Source organism: Spodoptera frugiperda, chromosome 29, assembly GCF_023101765.2.
Source record: "Spodoptera frugiperda isolate SF20-4 chromosome 29, AGI-APGP_CSIRO_Sfru_2.0, whole genome shotgun sequence".
NCBI classification, from domain to species: domain Eukaryota; kingdom Metazoa; phylum Arthropoda; class Insecta; order Lepidoptera; family Noctuidae; genus Spodoptera; species Spodoptera frugiperda.
The window spans coordinates 246,995-256,780 of NC_064240.1; the positions used below are offsets into that span (position 1 = coordinate 246,995).

Here is a 9,786-nt window from a genome sequence, read left to right on the forward strand (position 1 = left end):
TAAACTAGCAGACGGATTGCCTGATAGTAAGCAATTGTCACTAGAGGCGTTAGAAGCGCGTTGCCAGCCTTTTTGGGGTTAAAAATTAAAGGGTTGTGATTGAGTAAGAAATACTGTCAAGTTGACTAAAATAATCCCACTTTCATCGTCTGTCATTTCTACGTGTAACAAATTCTATGTTTCTCGCAGTACATCGGCACCTTTTAAGGCTTTTAAAACGCAGTGCGAGCTAATCACGCGGCCGCGGCGCCTCGCTGCAGACTATCTCATTCTGTTCACATTATGCACTTCTATTACTTTACCATGCAGTTACCCACATATTAATAAAGTTTACTTATTTTATGTTATAAGCGCCATAATGTGTAACTCAAAAATTCAAAAGCTAAACAATGGATTTGATGCAATTTTCACCGGCGAACATAGTTGTGGGAGAGCCATGCTTCGGCACGAATGGGTCGGCTCAATCGGAGTGATACCACGGCCTCACAGAAAACCGAACTGAAATGACAACAAAAAAAAAAGATTATGTGACAAAGTTTGATAACGCAAAACTGCAAAAAAATGTCTTCGTCAAATAAATCAGCAGTTTGTTATTTGAAATTAAAACTACATAGTGTTGTAACATTTAGTAACAAGCTTTTTCCTATAACCCAAATAACGACGTATGACAAATGCATTCCTACACTAGTGAGAAGTGTACGAAAATAATAAAATGTTACATCAAACGGTAATCCAATACGTTTATGATTCAAATTCTATCTCAACGTGACACAAACATTTTAATCGATCAACGTCGGATCGAAATAACATAAAGTGTATCGTATAGCCGACATAGCACTCTCTAGGTATTTGTACTCGTCATTATAGGAAACTGATACTATTATAATTGATGCACGATTTAACATGAAATTAAGATGTTCTTTTAAATTGGAGAAGTAGCTCTAAACAAAAGAAAAATCATAATTTACTTGATTAATTGGTTGACTATAATAAAATCATATGATGCAATCTTTTGGTAGGTTTTCGAAAGAAAGAAAGTTTTCTTAAGTACCTACTGAAAAACTGTATTGAACGAAATTATTTTCTTAAAACCAGAGATTAATACATTTAATGATAGAATACAAAATTCCAAGCTGATGACACCAGCAGCAGGACGTGAGCTTCCTGACCATTCCACACACTTCCAGATATCTTCACCCACAGAAATAGACAACATACTTGTTCGTGCACTTGATATATCTAACCTATATGAATATTATGTTTTGATGAATTTTAACGACTTCTCCAATAAAACTCGCTCGTAATTCACTGTAACTCGTTTCGTTTGACAAAAATGTACGTTTGTGTATGGGACTGACATCCTGTAGTCTGTCGTGGTGTGAGCAAATTAGCGATGATGTCCGATCGTAAATATTACGAGGTGGGCTAGCTATGTGCTTCGTGCGGTGTTACACGTGATACGGGACAGGTATTTTTGATCATTGCTACTCATGCACAGAATAATATTTCTAATAGTATAATAATACTTTGTACAGAGATTCTTACGGTACAGTAGCAAGATAGCTGACACGGATTGTTTTTAAAGAAATATTATATTTCCAAATTAATTTCACAGCTTTTTAACAAAATATAGAGTCTGTAACATGTATAAATTACCAAATAGTATTTTAAGCAGTCCCCGACCTTTCCTAGAGTCACGGACAGTCACAATTTTCGCATACCTCGCCTCCCTAAGAAAATGTAGGAATTCTAGTTTCATTCTACAGCTGTAGCCTGACATTTCTATTACACAAAGACACTTTACGATGTTAAAAGAATCTGACAGTTCCTTTAATACTTACACGAGAGCGTAGACTAGTAAATAATTCTGTTCCACCTACATTCTCACAATTAGCAGCTTCTGATCAAAGCAGCGGATATGATATTTTACGTGTGTCGCGACAGACGGACAGACTCGCCCTGCTTTACATTACTCCGCGTGTATTCAAGGTACGGAGCAGAGTCCACTGATACACAGTTATGATTAAAAACATGTTTATCCTTCAGAAATTAATTTTCAAATGTTTTTTGTAGAAATATTGCGCAATTAATTTGTACTGTTGAAACTTGAAACATTAATTAAGACAATTTATCCTAGACACTTGTACCGTACCTATATTACTATATCTATTTAACAGTTCTTTCCTGCACAGAACGGGCATCTTTAATCCTCTTCAAACGAATCCTCGTTACCTCACCACGCTAAGATTTCCTCTTGAACCCAATCACTTTCTGAATATCGCCGTCCAAGCTGTTAGCACGCTCATGGGCGGTGGAGCAGACAGTTACTTCGCCCTAAAACGAGTTATTACTCTGGACATTACGGGGCTGGCAAAAACGGTCGGACATATTGAGAGCTCGGAATGTAATAAAGAGGGTAATGTCGCCGTGGGAGAAGGGGGGCAGGTTTTTTATAACCACCTTGCCATAGAGCGGATATGAAGGTTTCGGTTTGATACCTGATGGCATGCATGTTGGGGAAATTGAGATTACCGCTATTACAGGAATCCATTTTGAAGTAATTTTGCAAGGATTTATGGATAGCTTTTCTCAAGTGCCTGCATGATACCTCAACTATTTGTGAATCCTTTGAAGAATTAAACTTCATATTGAGCGCCTTGGGGTACACCAATGACCGGCATTAGTAGATGATTTGCCTTTATTTAACAGATTTTTGTTGGCAGTCAAAGTCTCAATGATGTGAAGAGGTTCGCTCTAAACACAGCTAATGGTCATGTGCTTAGTCTGTTAGTACTTATATCCTCTCATCCTCTCACCCATCGATCACAGCGTCTGCAGCCGCAGCTCGCCATCGCTCAGTGTAGCGAGCAGTGTCGCTGCCGATTACACTAATTGTAGTGTATAATAAACCTATAATCGCTGGACTTTCCGCGCCGAGTGCTGAGTGAGCGCTAATGTGGCTGTATTAACATTTCGTATGGTTCCAGTGGTAACGAGCGGTACATTCATAAAATGTAAACTGATAGAGCTTAAATGTTTATATGGTTAAATACTTAAATGCACCTATCACAAGAATAGTAGGTAAAGCTGATTTAAATAAAATCATTCATTCTAGGAGTTTTACAAGAGAGAGTTTTATTCTAGCGTGATAACCAAAAATGTCTAGTCCCATACCATAGAACTGACTTTATCGTCCATTAGAATTTTTGGAAATGGCATTCAAAGATTTCAAAGATATTCGGTTATTAAATCGCTGATAGTGTGACCATTAGCCACTTTAACAGAACTACAACAAATTGGTCAATTATTTGGTACTTTGAGTAAATCATATAATAGGTGCTATCATCAGTTACCACCAGGATCTGTATCAGACAGCTTCTTGTGACAACTATTATGATTAGTAACCCGAATTTAGATCTACTTTACAACATCGTTTTTTTCGTTTTGTAAGCAAGTCGTGGAATGCCTATTGGGAAACCTCTTTCGCTTATCTGCATGAGCTAAAATCCTTCATACAGGGTCTCGTATAGACATCAGATATACACAATAAAATCCCATTATTCCCAGGTATAACAGTCGGCAACATATTTGTAGGTCAGACAGTGCACTCGACGGGCAAACATTTTAGCAGAACAAACAGAGGGACGAACAAACAGAGGAACACACTGGAGCGGGGCTTTTTAAACTGGACAGTAATTTAGTTAAAGTATTTGTTAGCGCTCACCGAGCACACGAGGTGTAATGGAAACATATCTGTTGTGGTACTCGCGCGGAATGGGGAGGTAAAGAATTTAATGGTGACTCAATTGCTTCGAATGTTGAATGGAACTTTCTAGAATAATGACTTTTTTGAGGGGGAAAATCATACAAAGACTCATCCCGCCTTGGGCGAGGCTAGAGGGAGTGTCAGACTCTTACTGACTATAAACTATCCCGTTCCTACGTGTTCGAGTCGGTACCGATAACCCTAGGTAGTCTGCAGTAGAATAATTACTTAGGGACACGAAATCTTTCTACTGGGCCTTAAAAAAATGCTGGATATCTTTCCTAGGTTCTCCTGCAGACGAATCGGTGTAGTATCAGCTCGCCCCCTGGATCTTGCCCCTTCCGATTAAAATGTTCCACTCGCCCCGTTTTTATTATTTTGGAGTTGTGGTTCGCCCCTTACGAAACCCTTACGGGGCGAGTGAAAAATTTAACAATTAAATAATTATTTTGATGCATCGACTCGCCCCTTGCGGCATTCCCTTTGAAATTTAACTAAAAAATTGTATCCTTTTTCTTTATATGTCAATATTTCACTTTCAAAGATTTCTTGAATTGAGGTGCTTGCATCTTCTGCTATCTTATTTTTACAAGTATTTATAATACTTTTGATTTCAGTTTGTTCAAAATTTTGGATACATGAATGTTGTGTTTCTTTTAAAATTGTTTCACCAGTAATGGTAAGTGTACCTTTACAAGTAGGCCTGTTAATACAATGCCAGTTAGAAGCACCGCTCTTGTAATTTCTTTTTTTATGGTTATTCAAACATTGAAAAGATTAGTATGCGTGATTTACATTATATATATTACACTTTTTTAACTCCACATGCAGTTTTATTTCAATTTTCACTATTAAATCCCAAGGCATTATTGAAGTTTTAAGAAAAAATATTCATTTAAATATTTTATAAACTTAAGAGTGCTGACAGTACTTTTAACTAACCAACAATCGGGGGCGAGTTGGAGTATCTAATAATTTAAGGGGCGAGTTGATGCACTTAGGCAATCAGGGGCGAGATCCAAGGGGCGAGCTGAGCCTAAACCGACGAATCTAGGTTAGTTATGGTGTTTCTACGAGATTAGGATAGAACAAAAAATTCAGTGACAGAACAGAATAAAAATAAGCACGAGAGAGAAGCACCGACCTCATTTCTACGTGCACATTGTCAGTATGAATATTAATTCAGTGTAGAATTAACCACAAGCGAAACAAAATGGCGGACTCCAGCCATGCAGTATATGGGCCACCTATTCATCTTATTCCAGTTAGTTTGTCGCGAGTGTAGTGCAGATAAAATCACATTATATTTTCCGTATGTGCGTGTTCCAAATTGGACAGTATTCACTGTATAAAATGAGTTAGTGAGTTGGAGCCGCTGACGTGACTGGGCTGCTGCTATGTTGATAGGAGGCAGAGGAAACATGATCTTTCTACCTAGCTACCTATACAAATAACATTTTAATGAATAAGTCCATTATTTGTAAACCAAGACAAGAGAAAGAACAGATCAAGAACGACCTACATTGGAATACAACCAAGTACTAACGAACAATCATCAACTGGATAAACTATTAAAAAAATAAGACTCGACCATTCCTTAATGTTAAAATTTTTATGAACTACTCAAAAGTGTGATACTGAAAATCGACGTGAAATAACGCTCGTTGTGTGAGTGAGGTTACCGATGGCCCAATTACCCCTCTTCCCAATCTTCTCAATTCCCGATTCCCCTACAAGCCTTAAATTCTTAACCAGCAACGCACTTGTAATGCCTCTGGTGTTTCTGGTATCCATAAAAATATCTAAAGCCGAACACATGAACAAAACGGATTCCCACCAAACCCCGCTAGTCGCTCTGCTCGTCACCAAGTTTCGTACTCTGGGGCGGTTTTACGAGCCGCTAGTGATAGTACGGACGATGCACATGAGTTATCGTTACTGCTTAGGTGACTTCGTATGGCCTCTGTCAACATTAACTTCGTGAAGCGTTTCTTTTACTTTGGCTGCCAAACGAACGTTTTATTGGTCTGAGTATGAATTTTATGAGGTACAGCTTAATACGTTTGTGCCGGAATGGGTTTAGATAATTCCAGAAAGAAAATATACTCGAAATTGTTGGAGAAAAAACAAATATTAAGTTCTGAGATTGAGAAATTCACAATGACGTGTTTTGTTAAAATGTGGGGTACCTATAATTATGTAGCAGTAGCTAAAAATGATGCTGATAACTATGGGCAAAAACAGCTAATTTCATCATAGTTAATATGATATGAATATGAAGTTTAGAGTATCTAGCGGTTAAGGAGTGCCAAGAGATATAGGTACTCGGTATAGGTAAAACACCCCCGGGATAAGGAATGTAGGTCAAGTGATTTACTTAAACTCCTGGTTATTAATAAGTTTAGTGTTCCTCAAGAAGCATTCTATAATCTTTCCTTACAGTGTTTCATTTGTAATCAGTTCCAGTCCAGTTTGGAGACAAGTGAGGTAACTTCATTATACGGCTGTCGTTCAGCGGTTTACTGAGCACTATAACTACAATGTTGACTTTAACCGTGAGCTTCACTCTTAACTGAATTATCAACGGTAATGTCATTCCAGTTGGATACAAGGTAAGTCCTTGTTAGTGAGTTTAAATCAACTCGTAAGTTTATGGGATGGAATGTGGACGAAATGAAAGGTATATCTTACTTTCTTACTAATATTATAAATGCGAATGTTTGTGAGTTCGTGTGTGTGTGTTTGTTACTCAATCACGTCAAACTGGCTGAAGAAATCGGGATGAAATTTGGAACAGGGATAGATTATGGTTTGGAGTAACACATAGGATACTTTTTATCCCACGAGATTGCGGGCAAAACGATGGCAAGAGGAAGTGTTTAATAAAAATCTGAAGAGATCTGAAAAGGAAGAGTAAAAATGTTACCAAGATATAAGTTACGATCGATGGAACGACTTTCTATCTAGGTGCGAAGAGATAATTGTTGTTTAAGATAAAACTTGATTTTAATTATAGTTTTTAAGCTCCAACAAGACAAAGAGAAAATGAATGAACCACTACACGTCCATAAGGAGCCAAACCAAACTAAATGCACCCATTCATTTCATGAGGTTAATACATCGTGTGTCCTAATTTTATGAACTCCATAAATCATGCTCGAAGCTTCATTAGTTGGCTAAACAAAGCGTTGAAAATAAACTAGAGTATTAAAACATGGCGTCTTGGTAATACCTAGGTAGTTAGGTCTCCCCCCAAGTCTCCCAGCATCATATTACCTACCGCTCAATCTTCTTTCATAATTAAAGTGGCTTTTACCTCAGCACCCTCGCCCTCCTCCTCCTTTAACCACCCTGTTGCCTTGTTGTCATGGAGCTATGCTGCAGAAGGTTCAGAAATAAGATGGTTGAAGGTCGTATTGATACGAACTTAGTTTAAATAGTAATTCAGACCTTGTTTAAACTTATAATATGTAATTGCAGATCTGTAATTTTTCAGTTTTGCTGTAGTTATCGGAAAAGATCCTTTTTGGTCTATATGGAGCATATACCTACTAGGTATTGAATATCTCAGAAACTAGCTGATTTTCATTTTGGCACTAGGTGACCGATGGAATAAAATCTGCCATAGGTACCTACTTACAAGATTTTTACAAAACCTGAAATTAAGTGTATCTACTAGGTACTTAAAGCAGTACCTAAAAGGGACCTCCCTATTAACAAATATTGTCACAGTACCCATTATCACAGTAGATGATTATGGCCCTTCTGCATCATCTCCTCGATGTCATCACCTAAGACCTGCGCATAGGTTGCCTAGAGTCGTTATGTACCCCACCTTAAAGTGGGGGGGTAGGTAATTGCCAGTTTACGTTCAAACTCCACCAAATGTGTTTGGAACACTCTTCAGAATATTATTACGTACTTACTGCTGATTTTAAATCGACTGATTAGTTTTTACGTTAGGTTACTGAGGGTGGGTGATCAATAGGTGTACTTAGATGGGTATATAAGCGTACATAATATGAAAACCATTATTTACTTTAAAATAAGCTTCAGGTACCTACTCATCTAATAACTAATGAGTATCAAATAAGCTATATGTGCACATAAGGTGCAATAAGCTCTTTATTTACTCAGTCTGAAAATATTCAGAACAGTCGAGTAGAAAGGTGAGCTTCAAATACTAAACACTTGGGTAAATCAATTTACAAAGTACATAAAGTTCAAGAAACTAGACAAAGCGATGTGAGCCACGTTGTGTGGCACATAGGTACATACATACAAAGGTACTCACGTATGTACGGTATACATAGGTAGGCAGGGGCCGCCACCCGCGTGACCTTCCCAAGGACGCGGCGCGCCCACCTCGCTACTAAATTTAGCACACCTCAAGGAAACATCAATCGCACCAACACATGCGCACACTTTTACACTGCTCGGCCGGCCACGGGACCGTCTACCGCACCGGTCGCACCGCACTGGTCACACCGCCGCACTGAGCACCGCGACCGTCACGGAGTACACCTGTATAGCGACAGGTGTACCTGACCGCACCTTGCTCCGCCAATCAGCGCGCAGGTTACCTGCGCAGCTCGATAAAAAGGGGCGTGGTGTGTGCAGAGGCGGCGGCGGGGCACCTGTGCGCACCTGCAGCGTGACGAGGCAGGTGCGGAGGCTGCGGGTTGGTCGTCCGCCTTCCAATGACGCGCTACCTGCGAGGTGCGCGCAGGTGTCGCGCCAGGTATTGGCGGAGCGCGCGGAACTAGGTCACGCTATGTGCGCGCTATGTACCGCGCTCCGCCACGTTTTAAACTTAAATTATAGTCTTTGTTCGGCTTCCGCTCCCAAGATTTAGGGCGGCAGTAAGACACCTAAGCGCTGGATGCTGCGCGACTGTGACTGCTTAAACTGAGGATTCGCTCTGATATGTTTATTGCACGAGAGCTTTTAATGTACCTTCTGTGTTACTGGAACAAAGACTTCAGCAGATTCCGCATTCGATACAAATACTGAGGATTTGTTTACTGAAATGATAGTTTTCAATTTTCACATAGTTAGCTAACTACTTTTCTATGTAATAAAGTTAGTAGAGATAGGTACGAGCTGAAAGTGAGAGCAAGGAACAACAACAAAAAACATATTATTATGAAAATCTCCTGTAAGATTCCCTGTAAATATCTACCTACTACTTGTACGGGTACAAGTACGTAGATATTTCCTCTATCCACGATATCGGTTTATCCGCGCTTTTCTGATAGTGTGTGAGCTAGGAGCATAATTCGTGTGTTCAGTGTAAATCTCAGAGAATCCATAAACATACATATATAATACATAGGTATCTACCTATCTACACCTTAAACTCTACCTAAGGCGGTACATAGGTAGGGGGTGGGAGGGCGGCTGATTACACGGCGGGGGGGGGGGGGGGTGGCTCCCAGGTCGAGCAAGTTTGAAGACAAATTGTGTGGTGGGAGGAGGGGGGTGGAAAAATTGTACCTCCACCCGCCACAGCCTTTAAATATAAATAATGGAGATTTTTTAAATGGAACTGCGACCTCTGGGAGGCCTTGGAGACATGAGGTCGGAGGCTGCGTGCTGAGTGATGCCAGCTGGCAGGCGTTATCTGTGGGGAAATAGGCTTTGGATTTCTTAAGCTTCTTTGTTTAGAATTTTGTCTTGGTTCGTAGACCAAATTCAAGGTACTGGGCTAAGTATAGGTAGGTACCTACACCGCTTTGTTTTTACAAAGGTCATACCTGAATAAATTACTCCAATGACTTACTAACCTATAGTTTCGTTTCGTGTAGTTCTAGTATCTACGTGTACCTTTCAGGGGCTTTTCAATAGTGCCTGAAATCTGATTCCTAAAACAGTTACCTATAGACGTATGTGTTTCAAATCTAGGTGAAGTAGTAAGAAGTAGTTGGTCTACTCGTAGGTACGAGTGGAGGAGCGCCCCCACCACGTGCAGCCTCCAGCCTCCACTCGTTATAAGTTCGCTTCCGACTCAACGCTCAACG

General features: G+C 39.7%; 1 long non-coding RNA gene across 1 annotated transcript in view; it reads right to left on the minus strand.

The window, feature by feature from the left end:
* The window catches only part of LOC126912731 (uncharacterized), a 79,644-nt gene extending 71,333 nt beyond the window's left edge, over positions 1–8,311 (minus strand). The window contains exon 1 of the long non-coding RNA XR_007707398.1: positions 8,061–8,311. This is a non-coding gene — a long non-coding RNA (uncharacterized LOC126912731). The remainder of the gene's footprint in view (positions 1–8,060) is intronic.
* Positions 8,312–9,786: the final 1,475 nt, after the last annotated feature.